Below are 16,450 nucleotides of genomic sequence, written 5' to 3'. Positions count from 1 at the left end.
GAAACGTCTTTCATCATTGCTTGACATGGTCACTGACTGCATATATTGTTCACTTCTATGCCTGACCACACGAATTTTTGTCGAATCCTTCACTACTAATCCGCAATCAGGCAATTCGATTGGGCGAAACTTTGGTTTAATGGTTTACGTGGGTTTAACGTCCCAAAGCGACTGAGGCTATGAAGGACGTCGTAGTGAAGGACTCCGGAAATTTCAACCGCCTGGGGTTCTTAAACGTGCACTGACATCGCACAGTACACGGGCCTCTAGATTTCACCTCCATCGAAATTCGACCGTCGCGGCAGGAATCGAACCAGCGTTGGATAAGGCGAAAGTAAAAAAAAAAAGGTAAATTTCTTGAGAGTCGCAACCCATAATGTTTTACAGTGAACAAAAGGAAGTGATAGTTGTGTTCTTCTTTCCTTCCCTTTCCTTTCACAGCTTTGGAGGGTTTCTTTTTTTCTTGACGAAAAATTACACAGAACAGTGACGACATCAAGCATTCACAGCGTGAAAAGAAATCAGAAGTTCGGGCTTTCTTGCTGAGCCTCCTAATGCGCATTAGGTTAGTAACAAAGTTTAAAAAATGTGGACCTCTTTTCATTTTTGTTCAGTGACAACAAGGGAGCCGAGTGTCGTATTTATTCTCTGCTTAAAATATTGCCGAATTTTTATTTACTATTTCCGCAATGTTCGCCTCTCGCCTGGCGGTATTCGATTGATGCAACGATTTTTCTCCTCTGTCAAGTGAAGAGCCGTCATCGTCATGCACATCCTTCCTTCATTCAGAAACGTGTTCCGACATCGTCCTTCATAAGCGAGAGCCTTAACTGGGAGTATTTTATAACATCTGTAATCAGAAACTCCAGAGAGCGTAAACACTTCTAAAAATAAATAATAAAACGAAAAAGACAGGCAAGGAACACCGACCCGATTGCCCTAAATTACAACTCAGCTGCACCTAACGGTGTTAGTTCTTCGGTTTTTTTTTAAATAGTTCTCAAATCGCGAGGTTGAACCTGGCAATGAAGAGAGCTGCTCTGTTATGTGCTATCGAGCTCGTCTCCCCGAGATTCGCTTCTGCATATTTTCCAGAGACTCCACACCCAGTTTACGCTTTATGCGAGGAAATTCTCTTTACAGATTGTGCTGTGGCAGTTATTTTTCACCTAATTCTTCACCTAGGCACTCTCCCCACAGCAGTAAAGTTCCATTTAACTGATAGGTTGTTATCTGAGCGATATGCCGTACTAATTGCGAGCGCACGCACGCACGCACACGAAGAAACGCAGATGTTTTTAAGCTTGGAGCTTAGAGGAAGAAAAAAAACCGTAGCAAAACGAATTTGAGACAGGAGGACAATTTGATAAGCTTTTAGCACGTTTACAAGAGTTATGCAGCCATTTGCTATTCGCAGCTTTGTGTTCAGTGGTTTCGAGCTGAACTTCAAAATTGTAGCCTACTCGTAACAATGTATTCATAATGCGTGAAGCTTAAGTATTTTGTTTTTTTTTTGTTCCTTATCAGGCGCTTCGATTGATGACTACTTTGTTTCTTCTACATTTCAAGCGCTGATGCATGCCCAAACTACATCAGCCAGAAGCTTCACACAAATTCGCTAGCGCGGGACGCGTGCATGGCTATTCCTCCTTCGCTTCACCCGTCGCTCCTTAACTATTGCAGGAAAGATTGCATGTTAAAAAAAATGAAGAACAACAAATGGAGTTATATTGCAGTCGGTCGCTCTCTTGCTGCACCTCATCTTTCGGCTGTAATTTATTTCTGCAAGCTGCAGCGAATCGTTTCCCCCAACTCATCATATTGTCGCAAACTCCGGACTCCAATCGAGCGGTTTCGCAATAAACCGATTAGATCTAGCGAATTCTTCGCATTCAGAGGGCCGACTTTCGGAGAAGCAATTGTTTTGTAAAAACAACAAAGGCAGCTAACAAAGAAAGCAAAGGCAGGCTCCAGTAGCCTGCTTCGGACCCCCAAAATAAAAAGACGTATAGACGAGCGCCGCAATTTAAAGCGGTAGAAAGCAAGGAAGCACAGATTTTTTTTACGCACTGAAAGATAAAATAAACCACACTGAAAGGAAGTCGCCGTAATTACTCTGCCCTTGAATCACGGGACAGGCCAGAAGGTCTGATCTGGTTTTAGCCGGAAGGAAGCTACTTCAATTTCCGGGGACCGTAAATTTCACCGCGGAGATACATTTGCCCGCCATCGAATCTACGACGTTCATAGCGAAGTGCAGTCTCATTTTTTGCTTGCTGAGCATTTTTAAATCATGCCGGACACGTTAACACAAATCACACGATCTGTGCTTGGAGCTCTGCCTTATACGCCAACCTCTGTTGATCGGTTGTCCATGCAGAGCCGGGCGTCGGCATCACGGCCCCAGGAGAAGCCGGTGGTGGCCCGGTCGCTAAGGGCATGCCAGCCTGGTCAGGGTGGAAACGCGGCAGGCGGAACGAAGCTCCTGAGCTCTGAAGGAAGGCAATAATCGCTGCGCGACATGCAACTCGATCCTATGTGGTTGCTGCTAGCGAGACACACGCCTTTTCAAGGCACTCATGCGCCGAGCGCAGCATTGGAGTTGGCCTAAATGATTGATGCAGGCGCCCACGTAGACAGGTAGCGGCATTGGTAAAGGTGCATCGTAGCCACAGACATCCAACGACTGCATCGTGCCTCGGTCGCGCGTTGTTAGATCGAGAAAATTGATGGAGCGAGCGTTCTTGGCAGCGCACTCTGTTGGATGCCTCGTTTTCGCAGATAATCAAACCTTGCCCTACGCCGACAATATCGATCGGTCGGTTACTCAGACAACTCCCCAACTAGAATACAAGCGGACGGAAGAGGCGATAAGTTTACCACTAGACGGTTCTCGCTGAAACCTGTACAGAAAGTGTGGCTAGAACCAGCTATATGCGCTTCCCTAAAATATGCTTCACCGGTTTTCGAATGCGTTTCATGCATACACCTACTCGGAATGATGATTGACAGACTTCAAACTTTATTAAAATTGTCCTCAAAAGTGACTGAAAAACATCAGGACCTTTTTGTTTGGCGTGAAAAGCTCATTATCTGCATTATGAGCTTTGTTCCTGAACATTTTTATGCGATAGCACGGAGGCCTGGCTGGAGCAAGAATCCGGCGGTGACCGTCCGGCGCCTTTCAGAAAAATTATGATTGGCTCTTGGACTATGGCGTCATCAGTGACTTGGCTACAGTGGATAAATTGCATTGGCTTGAAGAACGAGACGTCGCAGACCGGGCAATGCCTGTTGGCTGAAGGGAAGGCACGTCACTAGACCAGAGTCATCTGTGTAAATCCTCCATCTGAAATTCTTAACCAAGTTGGATATGGAATCTAGTTCCTGCGGTACAGGGAGAGCGGCTAAATCGAAGAAAGTAAGAGAGAGAACTGCGCCCTAGGGCGTTGTGATGTGGGAGAGGGAAGGTGCGGATACGGATTACAGACATGAAATTTAACCATGTGGCCGGAAGCACATATCGAACATACCTGTACATGTTGAAGCGCCACCTACCAAATAAACTGAGCTGGGTGTGTTGCTGGGCAAGTTGGTTTGACATTCTGAACATTGTAGCGCTGGCAGAGGATGAGACTCACAGCGAACTGAGGCGCGGATGTGGTCACGAGAAAGATTATTGAAGCTTTCTTTATTTATGTCGTTGCTAAGACACCTACAGGCGGACACAAAAGTCTCTGGACCATGCGTTCTGTCAAAAATGCTGATAGCTGTGCAGTAGCCATCGGCTGGCACCCACAGGTATGCAGGCATAACAACAGAATTTTGGCTTTAACATCCACAAGCATGATCTCCAGCCGCGTGCTAATGTTTGAGCTATCGACTTCGTTTACGAAATACACGGTCCAGAGACTTGTCCCGAACTGTATGTGCGTTGTCATGTTGTGAAATAAAGTGTGTTGAAGAAGCAGGAACAGATTTTTTGTGAACAGCCCAAAGGAAGCCCGAGTGTGTGTATGAACCAGTAGCTGGCGTTGTAGTGTTCGGTGAAGAGATTGAGGGCCATTCGCAAGGATTCCGAGATGAAGGCATTTAAAACCGGCCTCCAGTGGGCAGTCCTATCGCTAGAAACTTTTATAGCTGGCGACAAACTGCTGCGCGAGAGCAAAGGGCGAAGAAAAATCTCACACTTAAAGGGCAAAAAAGGACTGAGTGCTTTAGGAACCAGACATGAAAGAAGAAGCTCCGGCAAAAGATCCTATAGGCGCTTGTATAACCTGGTGTACAAGAGCTCCTCCACTGGCCACCACCACATTGTACTGGCGGAAAAAAAACACAAACTCGCTTTTGTATCAAACCACAGACGAACATGACTTTCCGCAGATCAGATGGGTTTCCCTTCAGCCCGTTTATAAAATCTATTATTAGATTTTCCGCGTGTCGTGAGAAAAACCCAGATCTCCCACGGAGAGGAACGAAGCGTTGGCACGAGTGGGCCGCCACACCGCGATTGATGGTTTCCGCCGCAGACGCTAGATGCCGCCGCGGTCGGGCAGTAGAGAGAGAAAGGAGGATATCTCGCCGGTTCTGTCGTCGCAAGTGACGCCACTAGTAACTGAAGCAGGTCCACAGCCCGGCTCGAGGCGAAGTAGAGAAATAGTTGTGAAGAACCCAAACCCCACCCCTGCTTCCCTATACCTATACTTATCATATCTTGCATCGCATCCCTCTGCCACCAAAACCCGCCGTTCTCGAATAAAGGCTCCATCTCGCTTCACGCAGTGCTAGGTAGCAGCGTGAGAATCGAATGACAGCTCACGCTGCGCTGTGTTCTCCGTCCATCCTGGCTTCAGCCTGCCTCTGAGAAACGCTACCAGGACGCCCTAGTGGATGTTTGCAGCGTTTGATGGGAACTGCTTTCTGACTTCCAGAGCAAGCTACTGAATTACGGCCAACGTGTGATATAACTGCGGGAAAAGAAAGACATGAGAAGGTCAAGGCAGACTGTAAACTACTCGGCATGCGTCGGCGATGGCAAGCTTCGTCCGCTTCAGGAAAACAGGCCTGGTAAGCTGGAATTCGGATGGTAAAATGCCCCCGAGAGGTGTTCTGTGTTTGGCAAATCTTTGCCGGAGAAATGGGCGGAAAGAAGGAAAATATCCGCCAATCCGAAAACAGCCGCGGCACCCAGCACAGCAGCAGGCCGCAGAAGGAGGCGCATGGACTTGAACTGATCAAGAGAACCAAGCAAGGGGATCAAATTCTGTGCCGTTATGCACAAGCCCGTCTACTCCCAGCAGAGAAATCATTTTTCCCACTTACGCACTGCCACGGTCCGGGGCTCTGTTCAGCTACCGGAGAGGTGCCACAGAAACATGGCAGATTACTCGGCGGCTACAGAATTCTACTTTCGTCCCGCGCCAAGAATGGCTTCTACCCGCGTGCATTGCTTCCTCGTCCTGCTCCTCTTATGCAGCGAAAACTTTGTTACAGACAGCTCAACTGCGATTACATTTGCCTAGCAGGTCCTGCCTGCGGTTTTCTGACGTGGGATCTCTTGCTGTATATCTGTAGTGTGATGTCTTGTTGTCGTAACTGTCAACAAGCTTTCAACTTCAAAATCAATGATCCGTCCCCGTGCGGCAGCCACACCAGCACGACCATTTAGTCTTCTTTGAGGCTCGGAGCGGAGGTAGCGTGGGATGTGCAGCTCCTTCGGCATGGCAGATGCAGGGCCATCGGGCGAGCTGCAGTCACCAGCCGAGATTCGGCGTGTTTCCCGGCGTGAGAAGAAGCGTCGGCCGCAGATATGTCATGCTTCATTATGTCTTGTCTATTAACAATATTTCAATATTTCAAGCCCTTGACGTGGTGGAGCAGAAATGGCTCTGACAGTGGCGATGCCACTTCCAACTGCGAATTTAAGCATCGGTGAACTGAAAACGGCTCCAATGTTCGGCTCCTATAATGTGAAGTTTTCCGAGAATTTCTCACCGCTAAATGGTATCGTTTCATTTGGTTAACACCGACCCTCCCTAGCATACGTTTATGCTTCTCGGTTACACCACGCCACTGACCTACGTTCTTACCTATCACAATAGGATTTTTTTTTCTTGGACATGGATGGAATATCACGCTGTTAATTTACAGCTATTTGCTACTTCCGCAAGCCATTCGAATACTGTGCGTGGGCCACTTTGAGGAAAACATTATCCAGTACTAATGGAGGTCGACGACGCCATCGCCTCGCGTACGGCCATCTTCAAGCGCTGCCTAGATGGCGCTACTGTCGTTCCGCAATTGTATTCTAAGCTAAGAATGATAGCCACTAGGGAGCAATAAAAATGAGAAAACATCTTACATAAACACAGGACCTCGCTCCTGCTTCATAGCGCTTTTTTTTCTCTTGGTTCGTTACCCCTGACTCGGTCATGCAGAGCGAGCGGTACCTCTGGCATTGGCCGGATGCGGATCCTTGCGCCTGCATTCACGCGCAATCAGGCGGCGACACGATTAGCTCGCTGTGCTTCTCAATATTGATTCCTCCACTGGCGTGGTGGCGAGTTATTGCGTTTCAACAACGACCTAAGGTTTAAGGTTCGGATGGCTGTACCACAAGCAGGCGACGCTGCGCGCTTCCTTCCTGTCCTTTCTTGGCCCCAGCTGCCGCACGTCGGAAAGAAATGCCTCCTCGGATCTTTTTTAATGGCCCTCAGGACAGCATACTTCACCGCTTACTGCGTTGACACTCCATAGTTTGTCAGCACTCAGTGAAATCATCCCGCAAAGGCGCAAGCCGGATAATTGTACAGCGCTCATCCGTAGTTGCTTGTGTACTGGCATGCGGGTCGGGCGGTGTTTCTGGCTCACTAGAGACACGACAAGTCGTAGGAGACTTGTACCGCAAGATTCTTGAAACTCTGAAGTTAGTTTCTTTCTAAGGACTTGCAGCAGTGACACGTGGACCAGAACGACTTTGAAGCCGCGCTGTTTAGAGCGTACAAACTTCAACTCGCAATGTGATCAACCCCGATATGAACACGGTAACACGAACCAACTTTGTAGGCTGAGGTGTTTCAAAATCGATTTGCGCCCGAGAGAGCGCAGCTGGGTTAGCGGAGCCTTTGCCAAGCGCACACAGCTGAAGAAACCGGGCGCCAGGCAGGGAGACGCTTGTTCCTGTTTTTACCCAAGAGTGGCCAGGCGGTGTTTTCAAATCAGCCACTTCCAGCAGCCAAGGCTGAACCGCAAGCCGCTATAGCCAACTAGTGGTGTCGATGTGACAGATAATAGACGCAGGACTTTCTGGGAGGGGCCCGAATTACACGTGCACAACTTATAATCGAAGATGATATGAGGTGTGCTCTGTCAGTGCTAAAAAATTTTATGGCCACCCGGAATTTTTTTCTTCAAGACTCACAATGGCAGGACACGGATGTTTAGGAAGAAATTAAAACTGGAAATCAAATGCGAGCTCCTCATTTGCCAGATGAGGCGAGGAGCCGCATACGACAGAATAAAAGGGAAATGCATTCCGCTCTTTTGTACACCCTGCTTAAAATGATAGAAGCATAAAACACAAGCAGAAACAAGTATTGTGGAGAAATAATGGGATCAAACTTTCAGGCCTGGAATATCTTGTTATCAGCATTACCTAAGGTAATCTAGGGCTCTCGCTTTTGCGTCGGCTAACGTGGATAATGAAAAACAAATGTACCGGTGCAAGTTTTGGAGGCACCTTGCATACCTTAGGTGTACGACACTGTCGGAAAAATTCGGCCACATGATAAAGTGGTCCAATCGATGGCTTAAATACACATCAGAGAGCACGGAGAGAGATAAGAGTAACCGTGCAGCATGTCGCATTTTTTTCAGTATTATTTTATTTTTTTTCTTTCGAATAGCATCGTGAGAAGCTCTCAATAAAGCACGGAACAAAATAGGCTAAGCCACATTACCGGTGACAGCAGGTGTCCCAGTAAATGAGAAAGCCACAATGGCACCTGACGATCGTTCATAGAGTGAAAAGAAGGGTCATTAGGAGGGATAAATCTCAGCTCTGTTATCGACAAATGATGCGTAATCATATCTGTTTGCGCCATAAATTGTGTGTTGCCCTTGCGCAGAATATATACGCACAGGTTCTCGATTACGCCCTGCAAGGCGAAAAAAAAAGGGAAAAGAGAGACACAAAAAAAACGAAAAACAGAATCGCCAGCATTTCTTTCTTTCTCGTTTCACAGCCCTCGCTCATTACACAGCTCACTTCGCAGGGCGTGATGGAAGCGCGGGAATAAAATGCGCGCCAATGGACAAATGGAAAACAAAAACACGCACACAATCACGCCAACCAAAAAGGCAGACAAACACGCCAGTTTGTGCGACCAAATGAGAACTCTATAAAGTGTAATGCTGACGTCGTAAATCCAATTTCCCCGTTTTACCACGCCGTCTCGCTCGGCTCAGCGCTTATTGAAGCTACGAGTTTCTTGTTGCTTGGTTCATAGCAAGTGCAGCAAGCAATACAGAACGTGAAAATAAATTTAAAAATATAAGCGTAAGTTAAAAGAAGGATATGCCGTTGCTAGTATGTTTCGAAAGCCGGAGCCATTTGAGCTGCAGGTGCAACGAAGGGCTTTTAGTTCTCTAGACCCCCATATTTTGTCTCAAGTACAACTTTATTCTTCTCGCTGGCCTTTTATGCATACTTTTTTACTATCTGGCTTGCTCATAGATCTTTATTCTCTTCTCCTTTTTAACAGGCTTTGGGCCAACGCACAGGAGCTTTACAGGCACTTCAGAAATGCCCGACGGTGTTTGTGGTTTACAGATATTCCCAGAAACGAAAGGACTGAGGAAGCGCAGCACTCTGTCCCTGTAATCCGGCCCACTGCGACATTCCTAGAAAGTCGCAGGTACAGCTCTCATCAAATGTACAGTGGGCACTAAATTTTCTCCTATACCAAGGAGTGCGGATTTATCTGTTTCACCAGTGCTCAAAATATTTCGTCCATGAGGAGAGATTTGACATTCATCACTCTTAAGTCCAATTATGTAGTAACTGCATGCCCGGTACGTGATCCGACACTGCAAGACTAATTGAGCAGAGGTGAAATCTTCAGGAAAGGACTAATTTGCATTCGTTCCTCACATAGATATGAAGCGACAAAACCACGGACATGCTTCAGGTAGTGATATTAATTACAGGCAATCAGCTTGAACACAAATATAGCGTTCGGATCATGATAGGCATATGAATACGCGGTTCTTCTTCTGTGACGAGCCACCGTGTTAGCCTTTGACAAAAGTGGTGCGGCAAAAGCCACTCGGTGATTACTGGAGCGTACCTGGGTGGACGATCTGGTATATTGATGATGATTATGGATTTTTATGGCGCAAGGGCAGCTATGGCCAAAGAGCGCCATGTCACAAGGTATTTTTTCTTTTCCTCAAGGTGGGGTCAAAGACCCATTTCCCAAGCATTTCACCCTAAATAAGCCGAGCACCAGACCAGGGGAAAGCTTGTACCCATTGTATCACCGGTGGGTACCCGGCGGCACTTGGGGTCGAACCCCGCACCTCCCGCATACGAGGCGGATGCTCAACCACTTGGCCACCGCTGCGGTGTAGATCTGGTATATTCATTTTCTTTGACGCTTCGCAATGAGCTATCACGTATACATAATACAAAATGCGGTGTTGTGATATGCTTCAGCACATCGCCGACAATGTCGAAAAGTGCCGAATTCACATCTATGCGGCGACTATGCGATCGAGGTCAAATGCTGCAATCCGTTGGCCAATAAAGAAATGCTATCAACGTAGTCGCGGTTCCCTTTTAATTAGGTATACCTGGCCATGACTTGTAAAACAAAAATGGCAATCTTGATGAAAAAAACTTCAAGCATTTCTTAAAGGCCTGTGTGTGATTTCCATGACTTTCACGTTAGTCCGTAAAGGGTTTGCGGTACGGGTTGCGGGCCCTATGCTCTATACCCTTACCCCACTCCTGACTGTTGCTCTTAAAGTTGTGTCACAATGAACTGGAAAATAATTTTGATTTTGTGGCATGAAGATACCAAATAGCCGCGCGAAGGTCTCAAATTTGCTGTAACGCCTCGGCCAACGCATCACAAAAAGGTTTAAAAGCAAAGCATCGTTACGTCGGACACCAAAGGATTGAGAGCTAAAATTGAATAATCAAAATGTCTCAACATAGGCTGCACTGGCGGCAACGATTGCTCTTGCTTTATGCTAAGTGCAATGTAGAACAGTGGGTTGTATGTTTATTTTCTCATACGGTCGAAGAAGCTCCCATCTCGCGCTTCGAAGAGAAAAATGAGAAAACCAAGACATATTCCACCACATGCATCGCACCCAATGTAATGCTGAGCTTGAAAGAGTCCGAAAAAAACACTCAACCTCCTTGACAAAACACTGAACACCATGACATTTGAGTTGTTTTTGTCACCTTGTACGCTACAAATTTCCATGAGGCTGAATCAACTACGGGCCAAGTGACTGCGCTCTGCCTTTGCTTTCTTTCACTCGCATCTTGTGTGGGCTAGCTGTACGCGGCATTTCGACAGCGTCTGTCTACGGCACATTGAAAAATTTCAATCACATGCTGCTTGCCAATACGTCCACGTCGCGAAGAATCACTCGAATGCTTTGAATGTTCCTGCTGAATCTCCCGCAGTGCTTATTCGCAGATGCAGACTCAACATAAGGCGCGTGTGTTCGCTTCTAAAAGATGAAGGACGGGCTGTTACTTTGTTGGCGTTCAGTGAGAAAAGCATTGAGGCTTTCGCTTCCAGCTGTTAACATGTGAATATTGTTAGCAAATGATCATCAGTGCAGCCTAAGAGAGCTCAAATTCCTGTCCTGGACACCAGCGCTTTGTACGCTACCTTTCAGACTCCTCACGCTCTACAGATCTTACAGTCTTCGCAGCACAATCCTTGCACTTTCGAGGTGCTCCTAGCCACTCTATTTAAAACTTTCTCCGGCGAGTGTTTTACCGTAACGCTCGAATTTAGATGGTTTCTGCAATAGGCACTTTGCCAACCGCATGACCATGTGCGGCGAAAACATATCGCCTAGCCGTGTTGAAGCAGCGCCATGTTTAAGTCCTGCTTGGCGCAATTCCTCGTCCACACTACGACAGGGACTAACGCCCCTTTAACGCCATACCCTGTAAGCCTTCAAGAGAGAGTGCCTTCAGGAAGGATCCTCTTCACGCGTCAGCGAGAAATATGATGTCAAGAAAACGCGAATCAGCTTTACTCTCATTTGGAAGCTTTTGCAAAGTGCCATCCGTAAACCTCGCCGACTCCGTCATCCATCCCTAGCAGCACCGTACAAAGGAGGGCGATGTGGGCACCACTCTGCAACCGCTGAGGGCGAGATTTTGAAGCTCATTTTGAGCACGGTGGAAGCATGGTACTCGTATAGACGCCGGCGCCACGCTTTTGGGTGTGCCGCATCTCCGTATCCGCGTATCCCGTCTCCGTGGGACAAAATACGTCTTCCCGCCAGCCAAAAGCCGACCTGTGTACGCTCCGAGCAATCAGTTAGGCCTCAAGCTTTTGACAAGTAGTGCTTTACCGAAGCGTTAGCATCAGCTGAATAAGCTTGCCCCTTTGCAATAAATTATTTAGTTATATTTTTTAGTGGCGTTGAAAAATGACGTAAACCACCAAATGGAGGCAGTAGCCGACAATGGTACTACTAACTCTTATCCATATCGGAACAGAGGTCCTAGTTAGCATCTGCAAGCCAGAAGCTTCGGCAGCGTAAAAGAAGCTAACAATTTCCGCTCTGTTTCTTTCCCTTCATCCTCCCAACGCAATGCTTAAGACAGGTCACGCACGTAGATAGACACGTACAAAATACGAAAGCGGAGAGGCGAACAGCGTCATGAAACAGCTGCAATATTTCTTGCTGCAAACGAGCAACGAGGCCACGGCTGTTCAGGAGCAACAGAGCATTGAAGATCGCTACCCGGGCTGCCGCCGCGGAGGAGTGCTTGCCGGCGCACCCCGCGTTCTTGCGCGGTTCATTTGAACTCTCGGTTTTGTCGCCGCTGCTTCTGCTTTTTTGCTTTCACTCCGATCTCCACCCTGTGCTCGCAGGCTCCACTCCGGGCTTATCTGTGCAGCCGCTTTCCCAAGCATGGTTCGCTTCATGAATGAAGGCGACTCCTGCTCACTCTCATCGCCGCCTCCCTCGGGACGTAAGTGCCACACTGGAGTGGAAGTAGTGCGATAGTGTTGACCAAGTACAGCAAGCTGTGTTTTAGAACATCGGTACAACACCTGCCAGCGTTTACGCCTCACCTGTAATTAATTTCTTATCCATTCTGGCACACATCCTGGATTCCATATGGACTTTACTATAGAGGGTGGATAATGGCACCAAGTGTGTAGGGCAACTTAATGCGGAATCAATTTGGGCTGATGGTAACGCCGCTTCGGGGTTCCGACGTTTATCAGTTGATTTTGTTTTACTTTTTCATTTTCTTCAAAGCGATGTATTGATGCATTGTATTCTACTAAGTTTCCTCTCAGGTCAGCATTGACACAGGTTTCTCTGTGCTGGTTCTATGCAACGAGAAGGGAAGCGCTCTTAAGCTTGTCGTGTCAGTGCGACATAAACAATACACGAGCAACTTACGCAGAGTTTCTTGGCAGTCTCTTGCAGTAATATATCTCGTGCACAGCAGTGAAATGATTGCGAAGGCAGGCGTTATTCTAGTCCACTATGAAAAGAAAAATGAAAAACGGGAGGAACTAAAATGTACAACACATGACCGGGTTTTCACTAGTCACATATCGGGAATATACATTCGAATACGTGTTCCAAACAGGATGGCTATGGATGGATGCCTACAACAGCATTCTTAGCAGTATACATCTGGTAGCTTTACAACTGCATTCTGAGAATTCTGTGTAAGCGTAAATGGCGACGCAGACAAGAGAACGACTGAAAAAAAACACCATTTTCTTGCTAATAACCGCCGAGCTGAGAGAAGGAACATCGTCAATGCCAATGAATCAAATTGTTTACGTTGAATTGCGCCACTCTTTCATCTTTTTTTTAGTTTTATAAAAACTGTTAAACGCATCTACCTTCAGCTCACAGCTTAGTATGCCACGCCTGCAGATATTAGGCCCAATGAAGATATGCATGAAAAAGTAGGATATTGCAATAATGGCTCAGCATATGTATCATTGTCCCCCCCATTCGTTCTCCTCTCATTCGACGGGTCATGAAACGTCAGAAATATACATCTGCCGTCTGAGGTAAAGCCCATTTGTCTTTTTTTTTTTACGAGAGCAGTGGGCTAATAGTTTGTGTATTCGCCTCACACACGGGATGTAGGTTGTTCTGGGTTCGATTGCAGTACCGCCAGGTACCCACCGATTTTTCAATGCATGCTAGTTTTCTCCTGACCTGATTGCTCTGCTTTTATGGGGGTGAAATTTTTAAGAAAAAAGTCACGTCGGCTTTACCGCATGAGACGAATTTCAACTGTTTGTCGGCGAAGCGAATCACCAACCCGTCAAAGCAACATTTTCGTCCAAGATTCTTTTCTCAGCCATTTCAGCACCAGGTCAGATGAAAGCTTGTACCTACTCCACAACCGGTGGGTAACTGAAGATCAAACCAAGCACCTCCCATCTGCGAGGCGGATGCTCAAACCCCAAGCCCAGTGCAGTGGCCATACGCAAGTATGTACGCCTAGCATATGAACATGTCTCGGTTCGTCCCTTTAGTGCGGACTTTGCGCGCCCATTCAAAACTGAAATACCCGCACACTATACATTGGCCTTCCCCGAATTGGCAGATTCATCGCACCCCGGCGCAGAGAGGTGGTGTGCACCTCGGAGAAGATGGGATCATCAGCCGAGTCTGATTCACCCGTGTCCCCAGTGGCTGTGGTGCAAATGACCGTGAATGGCTCTGCCATGGTTTTCACTCCCCAACACGAGACCCCCATCTCCTTTCGTGCTCCCACGCTGGATGCCCACTGCGCGCTTCTATTCTCTCCGCATCATTGACAAAAAAAAGGAGCAAGCCGGGTTTTTGCGAGACCGTTATACCCGCTCCGTTGGTCACCGACAAAGAGCCCGATGACGATTAATAAACAGCTTGACGTCCACCTTTTTCTTAAAGCTATTCGCGTTCCGATACCCAGCTGCATGCTGTATGTTATTAATCGACATCTTTTCTTCGAAGAAACTTTTGTCTGCTCCCGTTCTGGACGGGGGAAGGGCAAAGGGCAGGGTGACTGAAATCTGACCCCAGCTTGACTTTCGGTGAGCTCAGCCTCCGCTTAAAAGCCAGGCACGAAACAGTTTTCGTGCCCTTGTTATCGGGGCCACTCAGTCACTGCCATTTCTTAGCAGTGTCGATACAACCTCCACGCAGATGAGGCAAACAACGCGTGTGGCAAGCGTCTCGTGAATCAGAAGGGCTCGGCAACGGCATCACGCCCTGATCACTCACGTACGTTTCAGTCGCGTTTCCGTGTCTTCTTTACGACGCTGCGCGCTTCCTTCACTTCCCAACATTTGCAACAAAAGAAATTGAGCGCCTGCACTTTAATTTAAAAGACATGAAAAAATAGGCTGTGAAAGTTTTGCGCGTCCATTTGCTGGAAAATGATGGCGTCGCGCAATCTCTGAAAATTCGTTTTTGAAGAGGAAACTTGCCAAAGATAATGTTCATAGTTTATTTAGTAGACTGACTTATTCGCTTTCGTGTAAACGTTGCCGATATTTATCACCAAATTTTCAGGCGAGAATAAGCTCTCTCTCTCTCTCTCACACACACACACACGCACACGCACACGCACGCGCACACACACACACACACACACACACACACACACACACACACACACACACACACACACACACACACACACACACACACACACACACACACACACACACACACACACACACACACACACACACACACACACACACACACACACACACACACACACACACACACACACACACACACACACACACACACACACACACACACACACACTTTTTTCACTCTTTTATTCCCTCGTCAACCAATGAATGGAACCACTGCCCACCTCATTTGCCACAATTACCGACTCTGTTTTGTTCAAATCTGCTCTTGAAGAATACGTTCACTCCCAGTAATCTGCAATTTAAGGCGTTATTGTTGTTTTTCCTATTTTTTTCTCTATAAATTTTTCTGTACTACCGCAAGTCTTGTGTTATAATTAAAAATATATTCTTTTTAATGCATTCCCCTTCCTTCTGTAATGCCCCCAGGGGCCTTGAAGGTATTGAAATAAATAACAAAATAAATGAAATAAATAAATATGAGTGCAGTATGATAAGAATTGATTAACAGGAAAGCGCCTCGAGAGTACTCTAGGTGTTATCCAGCAATTAATGGCAAGCATGTGTGCTAAAACAGAGCTTGGGATTACGTTCATACTTCGGGTGCTCTTGCGAATGTAGAAGCAACCTGTCGCTAACCCATAGGAGCTCCTCTGAGATTTCGGCTTGTTCCGCAGCACACAGCCGAAACGCTGTATTCAAGCCTGCCGATGTCTGTACATGCTCCAACACAAAATATACGCTACAACGTGCCAATCAAGTGGCAAATTAAGCAGTGAAGCGTTAACCACCAATATCGCCAAGCTGAGGCGAAACGAAATTATACGCTGTTCCATGTTAGCGTCAGCAGCTTCATAAATATTTTTGTCGCACACAGTGCACGGCTCTCAGTTTCGTTGCCGGCGGACAGAAAACAATGATGGTGAAGTAGTAGTAAGCATATGGCTAGTGCCTCTTGACTGTTTTTGCGAAAGATACGTCCCGGTTGCAATGAGCTCGCTCAGCTCAATCATTATGCTTCCGCCACATGCCGAGATTGCAGACACTCATATTTTGTCTTAACCTATGACATAGTAGATACGCCTTCCCTTTCAGGAGCCAAATTCTGTGCGCTGCAGTGAGCCTATGGAAGAAATGGGACTGCGAAAGACATTAACTTCTCCCACTTCAACGCACGACATAAAACATTTATCTGCTGGAGTAGAATGCAGAGTAGATACAGGCATAACTTTCTTTGTTTCAATCCTTTCCTTGTGTTCCAGAACTAGTTTGCAATTCTTTCTATGCTGCGCAAATACTTTTCTCCACACACAATGAACAGCAAGATGTGGGCAGCGTCCCTACACTGAAAGAGATTATGCGTCCCTTCGGCAGCAACAACGACCTTTACTCCCTGGAGACGCCGTTTGACCCGAAAAAAGACCAGCCGCGGGACAAGGCAGCCCTGGACCGACTTCAAGTTTTAAGTGTTAAGCCCTCTGTAGCGAAGACACCATAGATCGGAGGGACAATCATTTTCAGTCCCCGCTCTCTTGCTCTGTTCCGCTGTTGGTGGC

Source organism: Amblyomma americanum, chromosome 3 (assembly GCF_052857255.1).
Source record: "Amblyomma americanum isolate KBUSLIRL-KWMA chromosome 3, ASM5285725v1, whole genome shotgun sequence".
Classification (NCBI taxonomy): domain Eukaryota; kingdom Metazoa; phylum Arthropoda; class Arachnida; order Ixodida; family Ixodidae; genus Amblyomma; species Amblyomma americanum.
The sequence above is the reverse complement of the archived record's forward strand: the minus strand, read 5'-3'. Positions refer to the sequence as shown.